Raw genomic sequence first — 23,878 nt, forward strand, 5'->3', positions numbered from 1 at the left:
GACAGGGAATACTTGCGGACACAGAGATGGGTTCAAGTGTGTATACTTCAACGCAAGAAGTATCAGAAATAAGCTGGGTGAATTTAAGGCGTGGATTCGTACTTGGGACTATGATCTTGTGGCCATCACGGAAACGTGGATAGAAGAGGGACAGGAATGGTTGTTGGAGGATCCTGGTTACAGATGTTTCAATAAGATTAGGGAGGGTGGTAAAAAAGGAGGGGGTGTGGCGTTGCTAATTAGAAATGGTATAATGGCTGCAGAAAGGCAGTTCGAGGGGGATCTGCCTTTGGAGGTAGTATGGGCTGAAGTCAGAAATAGGAAAGGAGCAGTCACCTTGTTGGGTGTTTACTATAGGCTCCCCAATAGCAGCAGAGATGTGGAGAAACAGATTGGGAAACAGATTTTGGAAAGGTGAGGAGGCCACAGGGTAGTCGTCATGGGCGATTTCAACTTCCCAAATATTGATTGGAAGCTTTTTAGATCAAGTAGATTGGACGGGGCAGTGTTTGTGCAGTGTGTCCAGGAAGCTTTTCTAACTCAGTACGTAGATTTTCCGAACAGAGGGGAGGCCATATTGGATATGGTACTCGGTAACAAACCGGGACAAGTGATGGGCTTGTTAGTGGCTGAACATTTTGGTGATGGTGACCACAATTCTGTGGCTTTCACCTTGGTTATGGAGAGAGATAGGTGCGTGCAACAGAGTAGGTTTTATAATTGGGGAAGGGTAAATACGATGCTGCAAGATAGGATCTGAAGAGCATAAGTTGGGAGCACTGGCTGTCAGGGAAGGATGTCGTGGAAATGTGGAACTATTTCAAGGAACAGTTACGACGTGTCCTTGATATGTATGTACCTGTCAGGCAGGAAAGAGATGGTCGTGTGAGGGAACCTTGGTTGACGAGGGAGGTTGAATGTCTAGTAAAGAGGAAGAAGGAGGCTTACATAAGGTTGAGGAAACAACGTTCAGACAGAGCGTTGGAGGGATAGAGGACAGCCAGGAGGTAGTTGAAGAAAGGGATTAGGAGAGCTAAGAGAAGGCATGAAAAATCTTTGGCGGGTAGGATCAAGGATAACCCCAAGGCCTTTTTATGGCGATGTGAGAAACATGAGAATGACGAGAACGATGGTAGGTCCGATCAAGGACAATAGTGGGAGACTGTGTATTGAGTCGGAAGAGATAGAAGTGGTCTTGAATGAGTACTTTTCTTCAGTATTTATAAATGAGAGGGACCGTATTGTTGAAGAGGAGAGTATGAAACGGACTGGTAAGCTAGAGGAGATACTTGTTAGGAAGGAAGATGTGTTGGGCATTTTGAAAAACTTGAGGATAGACAAGTCCCCCGGGCCTGACGGGATATATCCGAGGATTATGTGGGAAGCAAGAGAGGAAATTGCATAGCCGTTGGCAATGATCTTTTCGTCTTCACTGTCACCCCAGGGGACTGGAGAGTGGCGAATGTTGTAACCCCGAGAATTACAGGACAGTTAGTCTTACTTCGGTGGTCGGCAAAGTAATGGAAAGGGTACTGAGGGATAGGATTTATGAGTATCTGGAAAGACACTGCTTGATTAGCGACAGCCAGCACGGATTCGTGAAGGGTAGGTCTTGCCTTACGAGTCTTATTGAATTCTTTGAGGAGGTGACCAAGCATGTGGATGAGGGTAGAGCAGTGGATGTAGTGTACATGGATTTTATTAAGGCATTTGATAAGGTTCCCCATTGTAGGCTTATGCAGAAAGTCAGGAGGCATGGGATAGAGGGAAATTTGGCCAGTTGGATAGAGAACTGGCTAAACGGTCGAAGTCAGAGAGTGTTGGTGGATAGTAAATATTAAGCCTGGAGCCCAGTTATAAGTGCAATTCCGCAGGGATCAGTTCTGGGTCCTCTGCTGTTTGTAATTTTTATTAATGACTTGGAAGAGGGAGTCGAAGGGTGGGTCAGTAAAATTACAGACAATACGAAGGCAGGTGGAGTTGTGGATAGAGAGGAGGGCTGTTGTCAGCTGCAAAGGGACTTATATGTGATGCAGAGCTGGGCTGAGGGATTGAATTCAAGAGTCGTGAGGTGATGTTGCAGCTTTACAGGACCTTGGTAAGGCCACATTTGGAGGACTGTGTGCAGTTCTGTTCGCCGCACTTTAGGAAAGATGTGGAAACTTTGGAGAGGGTGCAGAGGAGATTTACCAGGCTGTTGCCTGGACTGGAGAATAGGTCGTACGAGGATAGGTTGAGAGTGCTAGGCCTTTTCTCATTGGAACGGCGAAGGATGAGGGGTGACTTGATAAAGGTTTATAAAATGATCAGGGGAATAGATAGAGTAGACAGTCAGAGACTTTTCCCCGTGTACAACAGAATGATACAAGGGGACATAAATTTAAGTTGAAGGGGAGAAAGCAGGGGTATGTTCTTTACCCAGAGACTGGTTGGGCATGCAATGCGCTGCCTGTGGGAGTGGCAGAGTCAGAATCATTGGTGACCTTTAAGCGCAATTGGATGGGTACATGGATAGGTGCTTATGCTAGGACAAATGTTCGGCACAACATCGTGGGCCGAAGGGCCTGTTCTGTGCTGTATTGTTCTATGTTCTATGTATAATGTTCAACCTGAAGCATTGTAAATGGAACTGAGTGAATTTTTTTATTGTGAAGGGAAGATATTACCTAATGAATAGGAAGTGACCATTTGCTTGGAGATAGACTTCCTGCTTTAATCACATGCGTTAACGATGTGAGAAAAAACACAATGATGTTTGGTCCATTTAATACTCAGTGAAATCTGCCAAAACAACGAGCAACAAAACTGCTGAGTCTTGTTTTGCACTTTAACCCTTTGTTTTTCTAAGCAGTATTTTCCTTAAGCCGAAATAAAGTCGGAGCAAATTTGAATAGATTAATCATTCCAAAAATAAATTTAATTCACTTAATTAACATTGTGTGGTTGCATCAAAATTAAAATGAAACGAACAAAACAGCGTTTCTTGCGATTTAATACAATTCAGGTTCCGCCATATGACAAAAGGCCATTGAGCCACAACACCGCCTTTTTCTCCCTCTCCATGGCAGCTTCTTCACGTGAGAGAGAAAGTGACTGAAGAAATTATGAGTCAAATGTAGATGTGAATATGACGGAAAGTTCTTGTTCTCTGTTTCATTATGACACAGTTCTGACTCAGAATGCATCGCTGACAGCTATTCATTCTGACCAGCATGGCTATTTGTTGGGATTTGCTGTTATTAGAATTCTGGTGAAAGCAGAAACACAATAGTGTGGATCGATTCCGCTCTGGAAATTTCTCATCCATGACTTTCACCACATGTAACCTGATGAGGTCACATGTCACCCTTCTACAAAATGTGCAGAGGAGACCGAGCGATTATGGTGTTGGGTTATTATACCGTTGTGCGCCGCATTCACGGATTCGAATCACACTCTGGTTGCTAACTTCACAAACCTCTCGAGCAGTTTTTCTTTGCATCTCACACCTCTGTTATACACTGGATTGAGAATCTTGTTGTTGCCCTTTACTACACGAGAGATTCACGCATAATTGACACTATATTAAATTCGAAGTAAACCGTGAGTACAGTCATTCTGTTGAATTGTAGATTAAATTGTTGTAATGTGAAGGAATGCATTTTTCTTCCCGCCCCACATTCCATCTTGTCTTTCTGCGAATTTACATAGAAAGAAAGAGAAATGAATTAACAAGAGATCGGGAGCATAAGTTTATCCAGTGGGGTTGTACATGAATATTTTAACCTAATACCTCACACAATGACCTGATCAGCGTTTAAAACAGTCACTCGGAATTGGAACCGCAGAAAACTTCTCCAATGAAACGAACCTTTCATTCTTTCACAAATTTCTCCTGTGTGTGAATCATACAACGATCCAACATCCAGCGTGATCACTGACTTGCCAACTGTATAAGGTATATCCACTGTCTTCAGAGACCACAGCTTCTGTACACAGCTACCTGTGCTGTGCCCAATGTCATTTGCTGCCCACAGGTCACAGCACATTTCTTCTTCCTGAGCTGATGAGCCTTGTTCCTGATCTGTCTGATCTGTTTAATAAACCTTTTCTATCATTTCATCCTATCCCCTCACAATTCTGAACTTATGAATAAAATAAGGCGTTGGACCAAATGTTAAACAAAGTGGAAGCATGCCATTCAGCCCATCGAGTCTGCCCTACCATTCAACGAACTCATGGTTGATCTGATAACCTTCAACTCCATTCTGTTCACTTACCTCGACAAAGTTTCATCATCTTTCAGATTAACTATCTGTCACAGTTTGAAAATACGCAATAATTCAACCTCAACAGTGGTTGCCACAAAAATGCCATACACTCTCTGGCCCCTGAGCAAAGAAATTACTCATCATTTCTGAATTAAATGGGCAATATATAATTCTGAAATTATTTCCTCTTGCGCACTCCTCGGAGCATAGGGCAGAGCACCTGCCCGTATCTACCTGTCAAGATCCAGTAAATATTGAACGTTTATAAATGTTATTATGTGATAATAGAGGTCCCCTCCACGTCCTTCTCTTCAAGGAGAATAATCCCAGCTTAACCAATCATTGCACGAAGCTCCTTTTTATACAGAGTTAGCAACATGTTTGCAAATCTCTGTTCTCCCTTCCAGCATCCTTACATATTATTAAGACAGGTGGAGAAATTTCGTCGAGGAAACGAGTTTAAATTTCAGGCGCAGACGGAAATTGGAATTTGAAATCAGAAAGCGATTGGAATCGGCTTGATCCACTGAAGGACCAAATACAGCAATGAGTACTCTGACAAATGAGAATCTAATCATATTCGATTGACATTCTATGGCTTCATTGTAACTGAATTCCTCCGTGTCATCGTCCTGGGAGCTAGTATTTAGGAGCAATGAAATCTGACCGCCCATATAAAGAAGTTGACGACAAAAACATGTCCGTCGGTCGACTTTGTTTGATTATTAACTCAACTCTTGTCTCCTCGAAGCCTACATCGACCGCAACGTGCAAATTAGTTGTTTAATAGAACTCTCTCCATTTGCCTAGGTTGGTGCAGCTTCAATACAACTGAGAACTGGACACTCTCCACGACAATACAGTCACTGAACTGGAGATTGTTCAATAAGTGAATATTTATTCCCTTAACAGCTAAGACACAATTGCAGCAGAGTGCACCACCTTGAAGATTCACGGGAGTAAGTCACCCAGGCTTTGTTGATAGAACCTTCAAAGCTAAAAAAAAAAACTGTACTCCTATAGGACAAGGCTGAAGATGCACTGTAACGTCACCATTTGCAAATTACTCCCCGAGGCACAGACCAGCATGAATTGGAGAGGTATCAGTGGTAAATTCATTGAGCAGTGAAGTGGTCTTGATGGGCCAAGAGCAATAGTTCAGCCATTTTTCTTTATCTTACAATGTTTTAAAAATGTTGATTATTACATTGACCTGACTTGTGCTCATTCCTTTAGTTGTTTCCTAAAATGGCGGTTTCTGAAGATCTTATATCATCCTCAGGTTGCGATCAACAACAGAAAATGTCCAAAACCTCTCTTCAGCAACTGATCTCCCTGTTTAACAATCTTCAGAGATCTGTGAATGTCCACTCCAAGATCACTTTGTTCCTATACACCACTCAGAATCCTCACTGTTATTGTGACAACTCCCCAAATTCATTTCCACTTTTTGGTCAGGATTCAATTCCAATCGCCGTTTTTTCCTTCCGCCTGATTGATACATCCCTGCAGTGCCTGAGATTATTCATCACAGTCAATTACATGACCAATTGTTTCATCGTCTGCAAACTTCTAAACATGACTCCTACCAACTAAGTTAGAATTATTGATCTACATCAGGAAACAGTGGTACTCCACTGGAAACAGGCATCCAAGCAAAATTCATTGCTGAATGGGATGGCCACCTGCAATAACAGCAGAATCGGACCATTTCAATCATTTGTAAACCTAATGGCAGCTCTGCAGGTTGGTCTCCTGACTGATGCCTTCTCACATATGGGAGTGGTGAATGACCTGCCCACATTGTGCCTGAGCAAATGAATTTATATTTCAGCGGGTAATTGAATCGCTTCCTACAGACCCCCGCCCCCATGGACCTGACTTCATGGCGGCGTGGGTATCCTTGTGTCTATGATTTTGGATAATCAGTTGAATTTGCGTCCACGCTGAGACGTCTCCCAATTTTCCCCGTCATCCATGTATCTTTTTTATCCTTCCTTATTCTCCCACGGAGCGTGGCCATCATAGTCTGAACAGCACTTGTTATTCATCCTTAACTCTCCTTGACTTGAGTCAGAGGGAAGTTATGGGTGAACCGCACTATTGTGGGTCTGGAGTTACATGTTGTCAGGTCTCATTAAGGACGGCAGAATTCCCCTTTGAAGTGATATGAATAGGTTTTCAGCAAATTAAAACTTTTTGTCACTCTTCATCTGAGCGGGTTTATATTCCAGACTTTATTAATCGAATCTAATTACCACCAGCTGCCATGCTCCATTCTCCAAAGGTTGCTGGCCCAAATATCGCCATTACATTTGCAGATGACACGAAGATTGATGGAGTAGCAGAAAGCATAGGGGACTGTCAACGAATGACGGAGAATATAGATAGATAGAAGAGTTGAGCGGAGAATTGACAGATGGAGTTGAATCCAGGCAAATGTCAGGTAATGCATTTTGGGAAGTCTAATTCTCGAGCCAAGTATACTGGAAACGGAAGAGCCTTGGGTAAAGTTGATGAGCACAGAGATCTGGGAGTTCAGTTCCTTTGTACCCTGAAGGGTATAACCAAGGTGGATAAAAACAAGTATTTTCCCAAGTTGAGGGATTCAATAATGAGATGTCACGCGTTCAAGGTGAGAGGTGAAAAGTTTAAGAAAGATAGACGTTTGAAGTATTTTACACAGAGGGTGGTAGGTGCCTGGAACGTGTTGCCAGTAGAGGTAGTAGAGGCAAGCACGGTAGATTCATTTCAGGTGCGCCTGGACATATGCATGACGAGGTGGGGTGTAGAAGATAAAGACGCTTAGGAATTTGGTGATAGGTTTAGACAGTGGTTTTGGATCAGCTCAGGCTTCAACGTCCAAAGTGTCTGTTCCTGGCCTGTAAATTTTCTGTGGTTTTGTTCTTCTTTGTTCACTACACTACCAACTTCATGCTACATTGCTTTATCTCAGAGAATGACATTGCCAATTCCAATTATCACAGAGGGAATATGTCATGCGGCTGCGTTGGAATTAAAGTGATGTACGCTGGATTGGAGCGTTTACTGGGAGCAAGAGGCTGATGTGGAGACGGTGTGATTAAAAACAGCTCTTACTGTCAAAGTAACAAAATAACGCATTGCTGAGGAAAATTTCAGAGAATCCTTTCAATTAATCGCTTAAGGCGCTAGCACGCTTCAGCTGAGACAATCTGCAGTGCAGTTAATGCTGCTGTTGTGTCTTAATAATCTAATAAACGGAGACAAATATGCCCTTCCTCCCCGTCTTTAATCAGGAGCACTCCAGCTTTGGCATTTTATGCACAACTGTACCATCGTAGAAGAACCACGTGCTTACTTTCAAACCACTCAATCCATTTCCATACCGTGGTTGTGAGATCATTTCTCATGTTGCAGCTTTTACAACATGGACCAGAGATTATTGGAACATCAGGCTCAGAAAAAGGATACAGGGCACCAATGAGGAAAAGAAAATTTATTTGAAAATACCTCTTTCTGTGGACTTCTGCATCATTTATTTCACGTGCTCATTTGGCTCTATCTAGTCTATTGTGCGCAGTTCTGCAATTTGAATGGTAGCACGGATATGATAGCACTGGAAATCATGCAGGAGAGATTTATCAGGATATTGTCTGGGTAGAAGAGTTTCAATGATAAAGAGAAATGGGATAGTCTGGAGGTGTTTTTCTTAGAGCAGAAGAAATTGAGAGGAAACATGATTGAGATGTACAAAATAATCAGGAATATGGATGGTGTAGAGTGAAATAAACGTTTCTCTTTGATGGTGAGATCAATCACAGGGGGAGGGGAGGGTGGCATAGATTTAAGGATAGAATAGGAAAGATTTGAGTGAATACGCAGACAAATATTTTAAAATAGCAGTTATTCGAAATCTTGAACTCAGTGCATCCAAAGATTGGAGAGGCAGAAACCCTCAAAACCTTCGGAAGTATTCAGATGTGAATTTTGTGATGAAAATGTGTTGCTGGAAAAGCGCAGCAGGCCAGGCAGGAGCGGGAGAATCAACGTTCCTGGCCTACGTCTTTCATCAGGAAGGAGTCTTGTCGGTGTGGATGCTGCCTGACCTGCTGTGCTTTTCAAGCAACACATTTTCAGCTCTGATCTCCAGCATCTGCAGTCCTCACTTTCTCCTAGTGAATTTTGTGATGCCAAGACAAACGAGGCTATAGGACAAGTGAGTTTTAAAAAGAGTTTGAATAGTTAAGCGAATGTTAATTTCCAATATTTTCAAATAGGCTTCTTTTTGCATAAAATTCTTGGGTAGTACCGCCGCCTGTCACTGCGTGAGATGCGGTTCAATTCGCTTCCTGAACGGGCGCTTGCATATTGGGAGGGCTTAGTGGGTACAACTGCGCCTTTCAGCGCCAGAAACCCGCATTCGATTCCAGACTTGTGTGACTGACTGTGCGGAAATTGCACACTCCTGCTCTCACTCACCCTTGTCAGTTTCCCCTGGCTGTTCCGATTCCTCCTCACAGTGCAAAGGTGTGCAATTCAGATAAACGGCAAACAAAATCTGAATGGACTGTAAGTGTTGAAAATCAGAGTCAAAAGTCAGAATTGCAGCTTGGGGAAAACAGAATGACCATTTCGGGTGAACAGACCCTTCCTCGGAACGGTTTTTAATTCGAAATGTTAACTCTGATTTCTCTCCAGTGATGCTGCCTGACTCGCTGAGCTTTTGCAGTAATTTCTATTTTTCTAGGTGGATCATAAATACGGGTTTAGAAAGATAGAGTGGGGGAGTGTGAATCTCTTCGACAGCACAGTGCAGACTCAACTGGCCAAATGTTTTTTGTCTGCACTGTGTCGAATTCCACTAACTCTGAATCAATAAGTTTTTTGTCCTTTTTTTAGTCTTTGGTTTTCACATCTCTCCCGTCATGTGAATTGCAGAACAGGACAATCGACGTTTCGGGCATAAACCACAACCAAACTATTACCACCTGACGCCTGGAAAATGAACGCCTCATATTCTGCCTTGGGACCTTGCAATCACACAGGATAACTGTGGATTTCAACGTCTTCCTCATTTCCCCTCCCCCACATTATCACAGTCTGAAGCATCCAACTCAGCACAAACCCCTGGACCCGTTCATCTCTCCCCTTCTGACTTATCACCTTCTCCCCTGCCTCCATCCAGGATTCGCTTTCCCAGCTAATTTGCACACAACTCTAACCCCCACCCATTTATCTCTCAGCCCACACCCACAAGACTCATTCCTGATGAAAGACTTATGCCAGAAACGTCGATTCTCCCGCTCCTCGGATGCTGCCTGACCTGCTGTACTTTTCCAGCACAACTCTATCGCTATGGTGAAGATAGACGAGCTCAGCTCAGGCTCTTTAAAGGTGAAGTTAAATAGATGTCTGATGAAAGGGCCGAACACTGTACAGAAAATACAGAACAGGAAAGCATCGGAAGGGTAAAGGCATGGAAACTACTGGCGATCTGTTACATATGGTCTGTGGAACGCTACACTCGTCAAAAGATCACTGGGGCAGGCTGGGGCAGTGTGGCAGGATGGGATAAGAATAGTAGAATGCTGCTACACCAATTAGCAGAGTCAGACTGGGCTGAAAGATTACTATAGCAGGCTGAGATAACAATAATTAGTAAAGTCAGCCTCGCCTACTAAGCATCACCATGGCAGTTTGGGACAAGTCATGAAAGTACATACTTAGGAAATGATTTTAAATAACTAATTGATAGTAGAGTCAGCTTGCTTGAGACGCTTGTAGGAGGATATGACATTAAATATATAGTCAGTAGTTAGTAGTGTCAGCTTGGACAGGGAAACATTGTGATAGATGGGGTAGGTAAATATCTAATCATGACAGGTTAGTCTGGGGTGGAGGTTCATTGTAGCACTGGTGGCAGTAGAATAGCTAATAGTTACAGTGAAATAATATTAAGTAGAATTAGGAAAACCCATAGTGGCAGAACTAGAACGATAATGAGAACTAACACCGTTGGTTTATTCTATAGCGGATTGAGGTAATTCTGACTAACACAGTTGGGTATTCTGAGTCGCAGGTAGATAGGATAGTGAAGAGGCGTTTGGTATGCTTTCGTGTTTTTGGTCAGTGTTGAGTACAGGAGTTGGGAGGTCATGCTGCGGCTGTACAGGACATTGGTTAGGCCACTGTTGGAATATTGCGTGCAATTCTGGTCTCCTTCCGATCGGAAAGATGTTGTAAAACTTGGAAGCGTTCAGAAAGATTTACAAGGATGTTTCCAGGGTTGGAGGATTTGAGCCATAGGGAGAGGCTGAACAGGTGGCGGCTGTTTTCGCTGGAGCATCGGAATCTGAGGGGTGACCTTATAGAGGTTTTCAAAATAATGAGGGGCATGGAAAGGATAAATAGACAAAATCTTTTCCCTGGGGTCGGGGAGTCCAGAACTAGAGGGCATATGTTTAGTGTGAGAGAGGTAAGATATGAAAGAGACCCAAGAGGCAACGTTTTCACACAGAGGGTGGTACGTGAATGGAATGAGCTGCCAGAAGATGTGGTGGAGGCTCGTACAATTGCAATATTTGAGAGGCATGTGTATAGGAAGGGTTTGGAGGGATATGGGCCCGGTGCTTGCAATTGGGACTAGATTGGGTTGGGATATGTGATCGGCATGGACAATTTGGACAGCAGAGTTTGTTTCCATGCTGCACATCTCAATGACTCCATGACTTTATGTCATGGACCCTGATGTTCGGGCAAGTCAAAACTTTGTTTTCTGAATGTCACTGTTTTTGTTTGCAAATAAAAGATCTACTCCTTGAAAAACTCTCCGCATCGCCTGGTGATAGTCGACATTTTATCTACCACAACCACAACTTTGGGTGCAGTAAAATTGTGGCGAGTGCTGCTCTGTGGTGCAATGAAAAGCGTGTTAGATTTCTACAAATTTGGTAACTTTGATATTCAATGTTTATGGCTTTTATCCGCACCAGAATTGGAGTTTAGTTCAGTTTTGAGTTGAACCATTGAGTGTTGTGCTGATTCATCGCCAATTCCTGTCGTCTGGAGTTCTTGTCCTTGCTACTGACCAGAGGAAATTCATTACCTTCTTGGTTGTGAGATTTTTCAGAATCATATCGTTTGAAACATGATCAGACCAGAATCAGATGCTCATCCGCAAAACCTTCAAATTTCGTGTAGAAACCCACTGTGCAACGTGTTCTTGGATGTCAGAATGGTGAAGATTATTGATGAATGCAATATGTTTCATATTACCTGTATGAACGGAAATGTCCGATTACTTAAATGTGTTTATCCCATTGTACGACAGGTTGTTGTGGATGAGCTGGGCAAAGACATTGACGTGTTTGGTCAGCCATGATCATATCAAACGGCGGGTACACAGTGAGAGAATTAATCCCACGCTGTTGGTCTCACTTTTCTCATAAACCAGTTAGTCAGCGAACTGAGCGAACTGACTTCCATTCAATGCAGAGCTAAACCAAACAGCTCAGTGCATTTGCATTATATGATATTTCATGTAGAATGAGCTGCTGCACCTTCCAACTCCACCAGCTCTTCTTACACTTAACATTTTCAGTTGCAGGTGTTATGCAATTTCTTTCCTCTGAATGTTAACCACTTACAGAGTGTTTCCCTTTTGCCTGGCCATACAGGCAGCCCAGAATTACGGTCGCTGTTTAATTCACTCCTTGTCTGCCTGCTCGCGCTTTACAAATATTCTGGAATCAGCTCCTAAAATGATTCTATTTCTGAAAATTCATCTCCGACTTCAATAACTCTCAGAATAAAAAATGCCTAATCCAATCTTATTTATCGTGCGCCGATGGGTTTGAAGTTCTAACGTCTATTTTCCACACACCTAAACGAGGGAATTTCCCGGGTATTTACTCTTAACATCTTCACATCAGGTGGATAACCTCTCTTCGGACACAACTAAGTCTTTCCTGATTTCTCCCGCATCATTCTTTCCCTATGCCATCATCCCATTAAACCGCCTCTTTTCGTTTCTCGTGGCTTTATCTCCCAGCAAACCTCATTTCCATCGTTTCTGACGACATGGTGTCATGGCCGTGTCATTCCTAACGTCTTTATAGTCCAGTAAACACTGCCTGTGTCTTTCATCATATCTTTATATCCCTGTAAATTTCAACCTGAGAAAGGATGCTGGGTCTAATTCAATGCATGAAAACTCACCACTAAGTTACGCAATGTTATTACCGACACAGGAAAGTTGGAAGCAATTTCAATTACAGCTGAATCGATTGGCTGGAACAGAATCAGGTCAAACCCCAGTCACATACATGACTATTGTTCTTATAGTTATTTATTCTCTACGTGTGCTAGAATAACACAGTGAGGGTTCAATTACTATTGCCAGACATACATAAGAGGGCGTATGAAATGCTGAAGTTTTGAGACCAGAGCAGTTTTTATTGACATAGACCATTCACTGTTCGAATCTCAGTCTTAGGAATTAGACAGAAATTTGAGCCGGGAAGTTTACCACATGACGTAACACCAAATTCTGTAGTTACTTAATTGGTTACCTCCTTTGTGTGTTTTGCCTCATTGAGAATTTTGAAGTTGTCCCCTCTATACAAAAGTTCCTTGCTTTTGCAACATTGTACAAAAGATGAAGTACAATAACACCCAACGCTGATTCAGTCTACTTGTACAGATATTGACCCCTAGAAACAATACTTATCCACTCTCCTCGAGTCTGGAAAAAAATTGCTACATTTCCGCTCTTAAGGCTCTTTTCATTCCATCGGCTTCTGTTCTTCACGGAATCCGATTCAGCAGATCTTGTCACAGAGTCATTTATTAGATTAGATTACTTACAGTGTGGAAACAGGCCCTTCGGCCCAACAAGTCCACACTGCCCCGCCGAAGCGCAACCCACCCATACCCCTACATCTACATCTACATCTACCCCTTACCTTACACTACGGGCAATTTAGCATGGGCAATTCACCTAACCTGTAGATCTTTGGACTGTGGGAAGAAACCGGAGCACCCGGAGGAAACATCCCAGACAGGGGGAGAATGTGCAAACTCCACACAGTCAGTCGCCTGAGGCGGAAATTGAACCCGGGTCTCTGTCGCTGTGAGGTAGCAGTGCTAACCACAGTGCCGCCGTGCCGCCCATTTCTTTGTATGTGTTCAGATCATGTGAGCAGAATATCGCAGTCCATAACCCAGAAGTCAGACCATACTCAGGGAACTGTACTCTGTTCTTGATCATTTCATGAACACCAGGAAGAAATATCTATGCTCTTCAAACTTTACTAACCTGTTTAACAGAAGCAAGATAAACAGTTCCAGGTTTCTGCTTTTGTTGTCACACGGACCAAGATTGTAAATGCTGGAACCAGTTGAGACTGTCCGCTCTCCCATATCTACTTTCTCCCCAGGAGGTGTTAAGATGATGGTCTTAATCGGATTCTTCTAAAAAGAATAATCATTTTATTCATTGATTTCTGGTTTATGGGCCAATCAGCCTCCCGCTGGGCCTCTGTGTTCGCGCTGACCACAGCAGATTCCCGCAGTCTTCAGCTTTTTGGAGAATGCACTTTCGAGGATGACATCAAAAGATATTCATTGTTACTGTGCTCTACCAATGGAGACAGCTCTAACAATTAAGGCAGCTCAGTCCGCTGGGATGGGATAAACAACACCGTCTCGTGCAATGTGTCCTGCGGATCAGATACAGAACACTTTATCATTCAGATCATACCAGAGTCAGAGCTCCTGAAAAGGCCAATCGGTCACTCGTACCTGTGTCAGCTCGGGAGTTACAAAGTATGAGTTAAAGCAGAAATACTAGTGATTGGATCAGGTTTCAAGTGTTGACGTGAGGCAGGAAGCAGAAAAAGACACACTTTGAAGCGATTAGGATCTGACTACAGGAGCAGTACATAGATTGTACAGCGCAGAGGAGAGCTTTGAAGTATTGAATTCTGGTTGATGGGCCGATCATGCTTTCACTAGGGCCACGTGGCTACAGAAGATAATATATCAGTGTCTCTCGGAATTGTGATGTCGCAGGCAAATATCACCATTACACTGCTGGAAATTCCTTTTTCCAATGTGACGACAGTCTGTATGTGAAGTAGCTTAAATATTGAATACTTTCTCATAAATAACTCCACTCCATCTCAGTGTGTTGTATTTTCTCCTGTCCACGTTACCTGTCATTGTGCCTGCACTGAAGTTGATTTGCTCCTTCTGCATGTCTTTTACAATCTGGGTGATATGATACAGTTGTACTGATCCACCGTCTGACAGAATTTTCCTCTTCACTTCAGCCCGCCCTAACTTCGCTATCGGATACCATTCCCGTTGTTTAGGTGTTAACCGCTCGTCTCAGATTCAGCCTACCCTCACCCAAAATAAATGCAAAACTCAGTCCCACTGTGATCACTGCAATCCAGGAAATCTTCACTCCGAGGTCATTGATTATTCCTAGGAGAAAGTTGGGAGTGCAGATGCTGGAGATCAGAGTCGGGAGTGTGGTGCTGGAAAAGCACAGCAAGTCAGTCAGCATCCGAGGAGCAGGAGAATCCACGTTTCAGTCATAAGCCCTTCAACAGGAATGATGCTTGTGAGTCGGGAATGAGAGATAAATGGTAGGGGTATTTGGTTGGGGGGAAGTAGCTGAGAAAGCGATAGTTGGATGAAGCTGAGGGAGAAAATGATAGTTCAGAAGGAGCAGAGATGGAATGGTTCCAGAGGGCGGTTCCAAGTTTGAGGCTTGGAACTTGGGGAAGGGAAATGAGGAAACTGTTCAAATCGATATGTATCCTGTGCGGTGACAGAGTCTCAAGGCGGAATATTTGGCGTTCCTCTACCAGGCATTGGGTGCTTGTGGTTTGGTGGTGAACGAGGCCCAGGGCCTTTACCACTTTGACGGATTGGGAGGAGGAGTTGAAGTGTTCAGTCACGGGATGGTGACATTGGTGGCTGCGAGTGTCCCAGAGATGTTCTCTGAAATGATCTGCAAGAAGGTGTCCTGTCTCCCTGATGCAGAGGAGACAACATTGGGTGCAACGGATGCAGTAGATGACATTGCAAGCGGTGTAGGCGAATTTCTAACGGATGTAGAAGGATCCCTTGGGGCCTTGGATGGAGATGAGTGAAGTGGTGTGGGCGCTGGTGTTACCCTTCCTGTGGTGGTAGGGAAAGATTCCAGTAGTGGGGTGTGGGCTTATTTGGGGTTGTAGACCTGACGAGGGTTTCATGGAGGGAATGGTCTTTTCAGAATGCTGATAGGGGTAGGAGGGAAATATATATCTGATGGTGGGGTGTGTTTGGAGATGGCAGAAGTGGTGGAGTTTGATGTGTTTTATGCGGAGGTTGGTGGGGTGAAAGTTGAGGACCAAGGGTTTCTGTCCTTGTTGTGGAAGGGGTGGGGTTGAAGGGCGGTGGTGATTGAAGTGGATGAGATGCACTGGAGGGCATCGTCAACCACGTGGGAAGGGCATTTGCGATTATGGAAGAAGGAGACCAACTGGGACTTTCTGAGGTGGAATTGGTCATCCTGGGAAAAGATGTGGTGGAGGCAAAGGAATTGGGAATAATGGATGGCTTTTTTACACGTGGTGGGGTGGGAAGAGGTGTAGTATTGATAACTATGGGAGTTGGTGGGATTGTAGTATATGTCTGTCTTTAGTGATTCGCTGGAGAAGATGATACAAGTCCATGAAGGGGAGGGAAGTTGCCAAGATGATCCAGGTAAATTTGAGGTCGAGGTGAAAGGTTCTGGTAACGTTGCTGAACTGTTCAACCTCCTCGTGGGAGCACGAAGTGGCGCCAATGCATTTATCAATGTAGCGGAGGAACAAGCAGAGAGAGGTGCCAGTGTAACTGCGAAAGATGGACAATTCCCGATATCTGACAAGAAGGCAGGCATAGCTAGGTCACATGCGGGTGCCCATGGCTATCCCTTTGGTTTGGAGGAAGTGGGAGGATTGGACGGAAAAGTTGTTGAGGGTGAGGACCAGTTCAGCCAGGTGGATGAGGGTGTCGATGGAATGGTACTAGTTGGGATGGGGTGAAATGAAGAAACAGAGGGCTTGGAGACTTTCATCATGGCAGATGGATGTGTACAGGGACCGGATGTCCAAGGTGAAGATGACGCGTTGGGGGCCTGGGAATCAAAAGCCTTGGAGGAGATGAAGTGCATAGCTGGTATCACAAACGTAGGTGTGAATGTCCTGGACTGGGGAGACAGGAAGTTGTTGATGTAGGAAGAGATGAATCGTGTCGGACAGGCGCAGGCTGAGACAGCAGGTCTTAGGAAGGAGGTAGAATCGGGCAGTGGTGGGTTCATGGACAATGAGGTTGTAGGCAGTGGGTGGGAGATTCCCCAGAGGTGATGAGATTGAGATTGTCTGGGAGATGATGGGAGGTGTGGCTGTGATCGGGCGCAGTAGGAAGAGGTGTCAGCGAGTTGGCGCCTGGCTTCAACAGTGTACCTCAGGCCGTCTCACATGCCTCATTACTGATGAAGGGCTTCTGCCAGAAATGTAGATTCTCCTGCTCCTCGGATGCTGCCTGACCTGCTGTGCTTCTCCAGCATCATACTGTCGACTCATTCATTATTCCGCTTTCATTTCACACTGCCAGGTGCGTGCTGCCTGTTTGCCTCTAGAAAGCATTTTTCGCATAAGCTTGCACAACATCTGCCAATCTCAAACAAAAAGAGAAATTGTTGTAAAACCTCAGCAGATCTGGCAGCATCTGGCGATAGGAAGAGGTGTCCTCGAGTTGGTATTTGGCTTCATGAGTTTAGAGGTCAGTGCGCCAGACTACCACTGCGCCCCCTCTATCTGCTGGCTTGATGGTGAAGTTGGGATTGGAGCAGGGGGATTGGAGGGCTGCGCGTTGTGAGGGTGAGAGGTTGAGGTGGGGGAGGGGGTAGACAGGTTGTGGCGGTTAATGTCCAAGTGGCAGTTGGAAATGAAGAGTTCGAGGGCAGGTAATAGGCCAGCGCGGGGTGTCCAGGTGGATGCAGTGTGTTGGAGGTGGGCGAAGGAGTCCTCGGAAGGTGGGCGGGAGTCCTGATTGTGAAAGTAAGCTCGGAGGTGGAGGCAGCAGAAGAAGGGTTCGATGTCACGGCGTGTCTTAAATTCATTGATGCATGGACGGAGGGGGATGAAGGTGATTCCTTTGCTGAGGATTGATCGTTCGTCCTCAGGGAGGGGAAGGTCTGGATGGATGGATCACAGTTAACGTTTCAGATCAATGCGCCGTCACCTAACCTCTCTACAGTCAGCCCTGCCTCAGCTGAGGACCACACTCTCTCAGAATTGCAAAGGACCGACTCTGAGCTTTCTTTCACAGTCAGGACTCCTGCCCACCTTCCGAGGAATCCTTCACCCACCTCCAACACACTGCATCCACCTGGACACCCCGTGCTGGCCTATTACCTGCCCTCAAACTCTTCATTTCCAACTGCCACTGGGACATTAACCGCCTCAACCTGTCTACCCCCTCCCCCACTCCAACCTCTCACACTCACAACGCGCAGCCCTCCAATCCCCCTGCTCCAATCCCAACCTCACCATCAAGCCAGCAGATATAGGAGACGCAGTGGTAGTCTGGCGCTCTGACCTCTACACCGCTGAAGCCAAATCCCTCTACACCTCCTTGACCATGACCAGGGCCTCCAAGCCCTCCGTTTCTTCCTCTCCTGACGTCCCAAACAGTACCCTTCCACCTACACTCTCATTCGTTTGGCCGAACTGGTCCTCACCCTTAACAATTTCTCCTTCCAATCCTCCCACTTCCTCCAGATCAAAGAGGTAGCCATGGGTACACGTATGGGCCCCAGCCATGCTTCTCTCTTTGTTGGCTTCGAAGAACAGTCGATCTTCCGTAATTACACCGGCACCACTCCCCACCTCTTCCTCCGCTACATCGATGACTGCTTTGGCTCCACCTCGTGCTCCCGCGAGGAGGTTGAGCAATTTATCAACTTCACCAACACATTCCACCCTAACCTTAAATTTACCTGGACCATCTCTGACACCTCCCTCCCCTTCCTGGACCTCTCCATCTCCATTAATGACGACCGACTTGACAATGATATTTCTTACAAACCCACCGACTCCCACAGCTACCTGGATTACAACTCTTCTCACCCTACCTCTTGCAAAAATGCCATCCCGTATTCCCAATTCCTCCGCCTCAGCCGTATCTGCTCCCAGGAGGACCAGTTCCACTACAGAACACACCAGATGGCCTCCTTCTTTTGAGACTGCAAATTCCCTTCCCACGTGGTTAAAGATGCCCTCCAACGCATCTCGTCTACATCCCGCACCTCCGCCCTCAGACCCCACTCCTACAACCGTAACAAGGGCAGAACGCCCCTGGTGCTCACCTTCCACTACACCAACCTTCGCATAAACCAAATCATCCGCCGACATTTCCGCCACCTCCAAACAGATCCCACCACCAGGGATTCCTTCCCCACCCCTTTCCGCCTTCCGCAAACACCGTTCACTTCGTGACATCCTGGTCAGGTCCACGCCCCCCTACAACCCACCCTCCCATCCTGGCACCTTGCCCTGCCACCGCAGGTACTGCAAAACCTGCGCCCACACATCCTCCCTCACCTCTATCCAAGGCCCAAAAGGAGCCTTCCACATCCATCAAAGTTTTACCTGCACATCCACTAATATCATTTATTGTATCCGTTGGTCCCGTTGCGGTCTCCTCTACATTGGGGAGACTGGACGCCTCCTAGCAGAGCGCTTTAGGGAACATCTCCGGGACACCCATACCAATCAACCCCACCGCCCTGTGGCCCAACATGTCAACTCTCCCTCCCACTCTTCCGAGGACTTGGAGGTCCTGGTCCCCCTTCACCGCCGCTCCCTCACCACCAGACGCCTGGAGGAAGAACGCCACATCTTCCGCCTCGGAACACTTCAACCCCAGGGCATCAATGTGGACTTCAACAATTTCCTCGTTTCCCCTTCCCCCACCTCACCCCAGTCCCAAACCTCCAGCTCAGCACTGTCCCCGTGACTTCTCCTGATTTGTCCTACCTGCCTATCTTCATTTCCACCTATCCACTCCACCCTCCCCGCTCGCCCGACCTATCACCTTCATCCCCTCCCCCACTCCCTATTGTACTCTATTCTACTTTCTCCCAATCCTCACCCTCCTCTAGCTATTCTCTCCGCTCTTCAGGCTCTCTGCTTTTATTCCTGATGAAGGGCTATTGCCCAAAACATTGATTGTACTCCTCCTTGGATGCTGCTTGAACTGCTGTGCTCTTCCATCACGAATCCAGTTTCAGATCCATTGGTCCGTCCCTCCACAGATCTGTCAGAAATACTGAACTTTTCTAGCAACTTCTGTATTTTTTGATTTTCAACATCGGCGGTTCTTTTGTTTTTTTTCTTATTTTCTACCAATATGGTTTGGCTAAAGATTATGTTGAATATTTTGAATATGACTGCGATAGAATAGCCAGATTTCAAAAGCCCGCTACTGCTACTTGGTTCACGTGACCAATGCCTTTACACTTGATCACTGCGCCCGACAGCTGCACTGCAGATAAATTAACAAAATTATGGCATTCTCTCGGTTTGGTAATCAGGAGCGAGATTGTTTGAATTGTTGAAAAAGTAAGATATACTGATAAAATACAGTATATTAAATGGGGAACCATAAGGGAAAGAGAGAACAGTGAAAGATAGAGTTCTGGCAAAATTTAAATGTCATTGCTCAAGATTCAGAAAATGCTAGCATTCACAAACATACCACAATGTGGAATGTAGCTTTCAGGACAAGCAAAGCAAGCAGAAAACAAAATCTTAGTCTGAATGTTTTGCAGCATCAATTTTAGGTTAAATGAATGCACGCATGGGTTTCAGTGCTGTTATGATCTCATAAACTGTAGAAGGAAATCCTTGCCTTCGAGGATACGTGCGGAATGTTCACTGATTCATCCCAGTAATGGCAGGACAGTCCTCTGGAAGCATATGAGTACAATTATTCAATGCTCCATGGAGTTTCGAACAAGAGGTGAAGGGAATGTCTCCATTCACAAATTAATCATTCAGTAGAACTCAATACAAGGAAACATGAAGTGATAAACAAAGTGGGCAAGAACACGGAAATATGACACACAATAGCTACGACAATTTCTATGTGCAAAGTGTTGATTTCAGACCCACGGTGGCTTTTGGTAATGATATTTACTGTCCAGAACCAGTCTGCACTGGAATGACTCGAGCCCTACTGTGATGTATTTGAACTTCAGTTACCTTTAGAAATAGCTGACACTCACTCAGATCATGGAGATTTAGAGAAATCATATTTAAAGCAAATAGTTCATCTTGTAACTGTGAAAACTTTAGGTCACCCTCAGTGGGAGCATTGTGTGTAATCCTTGTCCTTATTCTCCAACAAAGACATGTGAAGAGGTTAGGAAGGGCACAGACGCTGCTTACTGAATAGCAAGATATTAGGTTTACTGAGACATAAAAACACCAGAAAGGATAGAAATGATTTCATCCGCATTATGGACAGAATGAAGGAGTTTATTCACGACATGTGGAAATGCTGGACCAGAAACACTCAAGTTTAAAAGTAAACAAAAGAGATTTTCTCATAACGTGTGGTTTGAAGTGACTAAATCGGGGAAATTCCGTCTTTCAAGTGAATCAACAACTTTAGTTGGAGCTTCAAAACCATCAGTGAATGATTAAGAAAAGATTGGATGAGAGTTTCTTCCACTCAATAAAGTCGCTGAATTCCTGAATGACTTTCTGGAAATGAAACGTAGATTTATGATTTCATCGTGTTTTAAAAAACACACGAACAAACATACAAGGAGGGAGTTTACCATTGAAAGAAAGGAAACGTGTGGGTGTGGATTAATTTCGATTTGGTTGTTTTCAGACACAAAGACATTTCATGAACACGTTCAGCTGAATAAAATTGAGTATAAAAAGTTCCTGGATTTGAAAGATACAGCGTATTATTCAAGGTGAAGCATTGTAAATGGGGCTGATGTCGTAAAATAACTGCAGACAGAAGTTACATCCTAATGAGTGGCAATTGAATCGTCACTTGGAGACGCAACACCTACTTTAAAGATTTGACCACATTCACATGACGTTAGGTGTATTTCACGCTTTCTTATATCCACCACCAAGTCTACTCTGTCTTTTTTGTATTTTTAACCCTCTGTACTGCTCTGCAGCACACCATTCCAGCTTTGAAAGATGCTCAGACTAAAAGTGAATACAATATTCAGACGGTCCTATGCGATCAGTCTATTTTTTTTAATTTTTTTTTCATGTTATGCAGTTTGCAACAAACTGCATAACATGAAAACAGATCAACATCTATTTTCCCGGAATTTAACGCAGTGCACATGGGAAACCTGATCCGTCTGCTGAAAAATCACCTTCGGCTCTCCCTCCACACATGTCTCTTCACGTTTTAAGTATTTGCAGTATGTTTGTTGATCAAGGTGTCATTATCCTGAAAAGGTCGTTTCTCAATCCACAAAAACTGGTACTTTCCCATAAACGTGACATTGCTCAATATCACCTTCCATCCATACCCCTCAACACGACAAATTGAAGCTGCTCCATGTGAGGCTCAAACTTAAAACTTCGGCAGAGCGCAGCCCACTATACTGGCACAGAGATACCTTGCACTGGTCACCTGCAGCACTGGAGCAACACATTAATGCTTACCTCCACATTCCTGGTTGTACATTAACGGTTGGGAAACCGAGTTTTTCTGATTCTATGGCTGGTCACTGCGATTATACAATCATCTTCACCAGTGGTTCTGACCCCGTGTGAGGCAAGTGGTGAGCTACTCATTGGAAAGATGTAAACATGTACAACTTCAACTTTTGCCTTCACTAACCCATGTGCCTTTTATTTTGTTTTTCATCTGTCGAAATCTTAAAACCTTCATCTTGAACAGACTCAATAACAGATCGCCATTGTGCCTCTGGCATCAAATTCCAAAGTGTAAACCTTCTCTTAATTCTTCCAACGCAGTCCACTGTTTGGGAAGTTTTCCTGTTCAGGGGAATGCACTTGCCAGTGTGTCAACTGTTGCTCCCAGCATTCGCTCTGGCAGTGCACTCATTTTCCTTCTGACACTTGCTCACTGTGTTGCTGTGATCATACAGTGACTTGGTGTCACACCACCAGGAAAATGATACAGATCAAGGTTTTTGCATTGTTGAATTCAATTGTCGGCAGAGCTTTATTTAGGATTTTGAAATTGTCTGTTGTGTACACAGGTGCGTGTCAAAAATATCTGAGTGGAAGAAAGGTGTTCTGAATAATGACATTGAGTATTATGCACTCTCCTCCAGTCTGGAAAACAATTCCTCACAGACAACTTTACAACTCCTGCTGTCACGGGCTCTTCATTCCGTTGACTTCAAATCTTCACAAAATTCAACAGACTTTGTTACATCGTCATTGCTTCATTTTTGTTTAGATCACTGTGAGCAGAGTGTCACAGTGGGAGTGTGTTTGCTCCACAAATCAGAGGTAAGACGATACTCTTGGAACCGTACTGTACAATTTATCATTTCACCAATATCAGGGAGAAATATCTGCTGCTCAGCATAATTTACGCAATTCACTTATTCATAAGGTCAAATGTGCCCTGGGCTTATGTGGCGAGATGGCCGAGAGGTTAAGGCGATGGGCTGCTAATCCATTGCGTTTTACGCGCGTGGGTTCGAATCCCACTCTCGTCGTCGTTATCAACGATTTTCAATTTTGCAATCTTTGGATGATCACAGCTGTCCAATGGTTTGTTTATATGCATCGACGCTATAATAAAATCTAAAAGAATAATTTGAGTCTGTTGCCTAAACTGCATTGAAATGTAGACTGTATTGGGATAATGAAAAGGAATCTGTGAGGAGAAAGTGAGGTCTGCAGATGCTGGAGATCAGAGCTGGAAATGTGTTGCTGGAAAAGCGCAGCAGGTCAGGCAGCATCCAGGGAACAGGAGAATCGACGTTTCGGGCATAAGCCTGAAGAAAGGCTTATGCCCGAAACGTCGATTCTCCTGTTCCCTGGATGCTGCCTGACCTGCTGCGCTTTTCCAGCAACACATTTCCAGCCATAATGAAAAGGAACGCGATTGGATTTTCCAAGTCAAGTTGCTGTGAACCTTTATCGTATGAAAGAGATCTAGGAAAACCAAATAACGAGAGATGCGAAGTGCATGTTGATGCATGCGATTCTTAATGAGTGTTTTGTCAGATGAAATCTGTAGCAGGTTGGGTAGAAGTGATTCATCTTGGTGAAAAGAGCACAGAGAGACAGCACCAAACAATGGAGATATTTCAAAAGTGGCAGGGGCTGGATGTAGGGGCACCGGAAAATTGGCTCCAAAAAGCACAGAAGAGAATTTCCGATGTGGGTGCCGTGCATGGGCACGGACAGACTTACACATTGGTCTCATCCTTTCTCCTTGCTCTCGCCATTGATGAAGGCTGGACATAAGACACATATAAACACAAGATGTGGGAAGCAAGCTCCCTCTCGTTATGCACACACTTGATGCATCATATTGAACTATGAACAACTGGAGAAGTTAGCAAGTTAACTGCAGGG

At 44.6% G+C, this 23,878-nt stretch overlaps 1 non-coding gene across 1 annotated transcript; it reads left to right on the plus strand.

Annotated features, from left to right (window-relative positions):
- The first annotated feature begins 22,928 nt into the window (after window positions 1-22,928).
- Window positions 22,929-23,010, plus strand: trnas-gcu (transfer RNA serine (anticodon GCU)). Its single transcript has one exon. It is a non-coding gene; the product is annotated as a tRNA-Ser (tRNA).
- Window positions 23,011-23,878: the final 868 nt, after the last annotated feature.

The sequence above is a fragment of the Chiloscyllium plagiosum genome, unplaced genomic scaffold, assembly GCF_037043375.1.
Source record: "Chiloscyllium plagiosum isolate Xiang-an unplaced genomic scaffold, Cpla_swu_hap1 HiC_scaffold_45, whole genome shotgun sequence".
Lineage (NCBI taxonomy): Eukaryota > Metazoa > Chordata > Chondrichthyes > Orectolobiformes > Hemiscylliidae > Chiloscyllium > Chiloscyllium plagiosum.